The sequence below is a fragment of the Dermacentor silvarum genome, chromosome 10 (assembly GCF_013339745.2).
Source record: "Dermacentor silvarum isolate Dsil-2018 chromosome 10, BIME_Dsil_1.4, whole genome shotgun sequence".
NCBI lineage: Eukaryota > Metazoa > Arthropoda > Arachnida > Ixodida > Ixodidae > Dermacentor > Dermacentor silvarum.
Window position 1 is genome coordinate 81365309 of NC_051163.1, and position 6059 is coordinate 81371367.

Here is a 6059-nt window from a genome sequence, read left to right on the forward strand (position 1 = left end):
TCAACTGCCCGGGCAAAGCCGATTCAACCGCCCGGCCAAAATCAATCAAGCTACAAGCATTGGTGGCACAGGGCCATGCACGTCAACATTCTGCAGTGCAAAGGAAACTTCAGGTCTATTTGAGGCAAAATATATGTACATAATCGTGATCCGCCGCGTTCATTTAATTAAGAATTCACATAGGACTGGTTTTACATTAGTAAATTAAAAATGCGTTAAAAACAAGCCGACTGAAGCCGCGGCTCTATAGCCGGCTTTAAACCAACAGTAATAAAAGGTCCTAACAGATGGCGCGAGAGCAGGGCGAACGCTGGACATTTCAATAGATTTTAACAAAACCTCCATTGCATACATTATGGGAGGAGTGAGAGGGGGGGAAGGGCGTGAGGGGTGGGAGGGGGAGAAGAGAGGGTCTTACGTATCAGGGGCGGCAGAAGACTATCGTCTTTCGACGTCATTTGCAGCGAAGCTAGCAGATATGCGGCCAATTGTTTTAATAAACCTTTCGCTGGAGTTCCTCTGTACAAATACGTGTTTGCCATTTCCAGATAGAATTTTTTACAGTCTATATGGAAGGCAACTATATCACTGATATCATTACCTGCTGAATCGGCTAAAGTAATATTGTTAATGTGACGAAGAAAATGATGGCCAGTGCAAGAGGAGGGCGAAGTGAATCCAGAAACATTTCCTTGCGATTCTCGTTCACGCGATGAATACAGCTTGTGTGTCCCTTCGTGTGGTTTCTATGTAACATTTTATTGGCAGCGGTGGCATACTAAATATAGAGTGAGTAAAGAACTAAATGGTGAGTGCATTGTAAGGTTAACTAGAAGAATTTACCGTAGGTAAAATAGAGAATAAAAAAGGCATCCCTGAAGTTGTCCAGCCTTCCCAGCGAGTGAGTGGCTGTCATGAGCAAGGAAAATCAAGCCGTTAGTAATATAACACTCTAAAGTTTGATAGATTGGAGCTTCGAAGACGTTGAGGCATGCGGAACCGTGAGCAGATTGCTGAGGTGTCGTCGAAGGAAGAACTTGCCAGGCAGGAAGGCCAAGGCCTCTGAAGCCGACCCCACTTGGTATATGCAAGCGCTGCTGAAAAATTGCTTGGAATGCCCACATAGCCTAGAGAGCGAGAAATTTAAACGAGAAGCAATAGAACTTAACGACACCAGCCACCTTAACCAGCGCCCTGACACGAAACACCCTTGATACGCCCTTAAGCAAAGCGTAACATCAAGTCAGAAACCAGGAATTGGCCTCAGACGGCATGAAGGATGCCTGCGGACAATGGAAGGCCTTCGGCAACTGTCCCTGCATCCACTCCCACTCGCTAGCTTGAGACGATGCTTGAAAAGAAATTGTGATTCCAGAACCCGTTTTTCTGCGCGCGCCAACAAAGCTCACGTTCTATCATGACGACTACCCCTTCCTCTCAGCGGACGCAAGAAGGGTTTTACACGAGGGGAGTGTTGACAATGACCACATCTACCAGGACGACCTTGATTCCCGCGTCGCGCACGCTCTTTTAAACGATACCGCCAAGGACGCGTTACCGGCAAAGTGCAATCACGACAACCTAGTCATGAAGAAAAGCCAAGGGACAGGTGATTATCAAGTGTGGCTCTGTGGGAAGCATGGTGGCAACAGCACTAACCTACCAAAGCCACACCAAGAATATGTAGCTGGACAACGTCGGGTGGCCGTTAACCCATGACGATGATGATGATGGTAAATAACCCTTATTGCATGAAAATACTCCGCGTGGTTAATCTCGGGTGGGACCCTCCTGTAGAGCCCCACTGGCCGCGACGAAGAGGCAGTGTACAACACCAGCCTGCGAATCGTGCGATTTACTACATGCTTTCTACGGAAGAAGCTCGCTCGCCACCACAAGGATAGACCGCTGCGTATATATATGTTCGGATATCAACTGTTCTGCTTCCAACATCTTGCGTTTAGGCCTACGACTGTAGTGTAACTTGTTGCTGACCGGGACGGTAAGCTTCCCGAAGGGGGCCTAATATTACGGCCAAATCTGAGGATGGCTTTAAGGGCGAGTGAAAGAGGAGGATCAAGTGAATCCGGGAACTGTTGGTTTCGATTCTCGGTTCTGTGATGAATGGAGTGCGTCCATTCGTGTGATTTCCCTGTGTAGTGAAGAAGAGGACGACGAAACCCTTTTGCGTCTGTCGCTTGGCTGGTCATTCTCCTTGAAACTGCCAGATTTTACTCCCGTATTTGAAGCTGAGCTCTTATCAATGATTCTTGCACTGCGTAAACTCCCTTTGATGTTATAGTTCAGCAGAAATACGCTATGTGGAGATAAGTAATTAAAGGAAAACTGAGACATCCACCCAAATGTAGCAATTTGCTACAATGTAAACCCAACCGGGTTCCTCGAAAGAAAGCCTCGCAGCTGAAGAAAAATTCGCCCTGGTCCGGGACTCGAACCCGGGACCACCGCCTTTCCGGGGCAGCCGCTCTACCATCTGAGCTAACCAGGCGGCTAGCAGATGGCAGGGCGAAGTCGAATTTGTCGACAACTCGAAGCAAAGGCAAGTGTTTGATGTTATAGTTCAGCGGAAATCCGCTAGGTGGCTTTCTTTCGCGGAACCCGGTTGGGTTTCCATTGTAGCAAATTGCTACATTTGGGTGGATGTCTCAGTTTCCCTTTAGTAAACTCCCTTTACATGAATCCAGCACGGTAATTATAACAGATTCCCTTTCTGTCTGCTCTGCGCTTACAGCTTGAACAAAATCGCCGGCTCTAAAGACGTTTCTAACATTAGTTCCCCCCCCCCAGCTGAATCTTGTAATATTATTATGCGTACCAGGACACTGCGGATTGCATTTAAATGAAATGGCCGATTGATTAGCGCGAGCATCCCTGAATGGACCAATAATATCGGTCCTTCCAGTGGTGGCACAAATAACCGCGATCAGATATCGGAATTTTTCAATTCGTGGAGATATAATTGAAACAATAACATCATGGACTGAATTTCAGCACCTAAAATTTCCGTGGAAATTACATTGGTGCCCATCAAGACAATCGGAAGTAATAATCACAAAATTACGCTGCCGTGTCCCACCATTAAACCTATATTTACACAGGGCTGGTCTGGCGATATCGCCGCTGTATCCATTCTGTCTAGAAGTATAAACCGCAGAACACTACTTTTTAATATGTCGTCGGTATAAATTACAAAGAAAAATACTTCTTGCAATTCCGCTCGCTAAATTAGGGGTAAATTTAACATCACAAATAGTACTCTCTTTCGGTGCCTCGGTATTCGGCTTTAGCCACAGGGACGTGTTTGATGCTGTTTGTGGTTTCATTCAATCAACTAAACAAATAAATTTTTAAATCCATACTTTTACAACTAGAGATTTAGCATGACATTTATACTATAAAAAGTGCAGTATAGGAAAATTATTCTGTCTGTTCTGATTACTAAATTGCACTGTAACAGTAGTTTCAAAAACCGTATATAAAAGTTCAGGTGCCCAATTCTTGGCCAATCCCCCGGAGTGGGTATGAGCCATGTGCTGAGGATATCATCATCATCAGCGGCTGTCGCTGCGCGCGCGATCAGTATTCGCATACCACCGCTGCGACTTGGATTGTGCGAGACCTTCGTGTCTTACAATAAATCGTCATACTACAATTGGTGGAAGGTGCCGCTATCCCCGTCCTCACCGGGAACTTCGCAGCAGAAGGGTGTCAACTGCTTCATCCGCTACCCTGCTCGAGCCTACTGACAATCAGCCAGGAGCCACCGCACCCATCATGTGCGGCACCGTACAGCGGCAGCGGGACCCTCCGGTCTTTAGCGGAAGAGGTGAGACTGACGGGGAAGATTGGCTTGCTACCTATGAGTGCGTCAGTGATCACAACCAATGGGATGACCCGACTAAGTTACGTACCGCCATCTTCTATCTTGCTAACGTTGCGAAACTCTGGCTCCACAATCATGAGCGGGAACTGCGAACTTGGTCCGCTTTCAAAGCAGCATTCGCGGAAGTCTTCGGCCGCACGGCCTTGCGAAAACGCATTGGTGAACAGCGTCTACTGTGAAACTGCTCTGCCGGAAATGTCTGAGAGCTGTGTGTAGCCTGCTGTGACTAGATAGTCTGGCAACTGTGTGTACTCACGCGAGCCTAGCGATGGCGGTCGTTTCCGGTGTTTTATGCTGTGAAAGGTAATCGTCGGAATCCTTGTTGGTTATATACTACTCTCTCACATATGGTGCTGTCGACCTCAAGAACCTACAAGTAGCCTTCGCAACGGGTTATCTACAAGCTTCAGCCTTATTTCGCATCATCCGAAGCCAAAACAGTCTGCTACGCCGTTCCCATGCCGCTCATCAATTGGGACGAAGCCACCATGACATAATCATCTTTGCTGATGACTTTTTTGAGTTCATGGAAATTCTTGATGAAACACTAATTCTTTGGCACCAAGCTGGCTTCAAGGTCTCTTTGAAAAAGTGCGAGTTTGCTGTGTAGTTCATGAAGTTCCTTGGATTTCTGATCTCTCAGCAAGGCAAGCAACCGGACCCGTCGCAGGTGGAAGCAATGTTCGTATGCCTATCCCACAGTCATCGACGCACCTGTTATCTTGGCTCCAAACGGCAAATGTTTATAGACGTTTCATGCAGAACTTCTCGAAAAATGCAGCGCCACTTCGAACTGCCCTTCGGAAAAGTTTGTTCCAGTTGTTCCAGTGCCAACAATCCTTTGAGGCAATCGTCATCCCCAATAGTGAGTCACTTTGATGTTGGCGCACCTACCACAGTCACCACCGATGCTTCAGCAAGAGCCCTGGGAGCTGTGCTTACTCAGAGGCAAAACGGAAAAGACGTCGTCATAGAGTTTGATAGCAGAGCGCTCACAGAAACAGACAAAATACTGCACAGCAATGTTTTGGAAGCTTTGGCCTTGCATTGGGCAATTACGGAAAAGTTCAGGCACTACCGACTGGCCAACGCTTTCATTTGCTGATAACTGCTCAATGGCCTGCCCAACAAGGAATTTCAAGCCTTCCCTACGCTTTACTAGGATGCTACTTGATTTTTCAGAGTTTTCAGCATCAACCAGGACGACAAAGCCATGTAGCTGACATGTTATCACGTAACTCTGTGCCACAGTGCCGCCAACCACCGCGCTTATGAATATGCAAGCTAAAGATGAGACATGTAAGGCCATGCACGCTCGACTGATGTCAGAAAATTACACTTCAGAATTTGTCATCATGGATAACGCTATTTGCAAGTTATTCAGTCCCGAGCCTTATACGATTATTGTCCCTGCAAAGATGCAACAGTAAGTACTTGAGCTCGCCCACGATGCCAGTGGTTATATGGACACGTCAGGTACACTCCGTAAGCTGGAACATCGCTATTGGTAGCCTAAGATGGCGGCTACAGCAGCGGAGTACTTTCGATCGTGTCAAATCTGTCAAGCACACAAACGGTCCACAACGAAGCCAGCCAGCCCCACATGCTTTATGCCAACAAGCGCCATATTACTTCTTCACATCACAATGACAGCAATTCAGGAAGAGAAACTCTGAACGTCATCGGCTTCACGACCACATGCATTGTGCCCGCTGCTGTGCCAACAACATCAACGAAAGATATGTTGCAGCGCTTGCATTCATTGTTTTATTTTTTAGATTTGTGCCCCCGATGACTGTTTTTATGACCATGCTAAGTCATTTTAATTTAGTCAGTTTAAGAACCTTATGCATATACATGGTGTCAACTTGCATTTTTCCGTTGCTTATCACGCAGCCAGCTATGGACTCATCGAACGAGCCAGTGGCACACTAGTGGCAGTGCTTAGGAAGATGTGTAACGGTGACCAGTCATTATGGGCGACTGAACTGCAAGAAGCCACCTTTGCAGTCAACATCACCCGTAAAACCAGTACTGCGTTTCCCCTTTTTGAGCAGCTTTTTGGATTTCTTACCAAGCTTCCTCACCAGGAAGTTCGCCCAGTTCAAGCTTATGACACCTCCGATAGGCTCTTATCTCTCCAGACCAACGAAGC

General features: G+C 46.9%; 1 protein-coding gene and 1 non-coding gene across 2 annotated transcripts in view; one reads left to right on the plus strand and one right to left on the minus strand.

The window, feature by feature from the left end:
• Positions 1 to 6059, plus strand: part of LOC119431664 (uncharacterized) — a 512426-nt gene that overhangs the window by 384578 nt on the left and 121789 nt on the right. The gene's annotated exons all lie outside the window — the stretch shown is intronic.
• On the minus strand, positions 2435 to 2509 carry Trnas-gga (transfer RNA serine (anticodon GGA)). The gene has a single exon. It is a non-coding gene; the product is annotated as a tRNA-Ser (tRNA).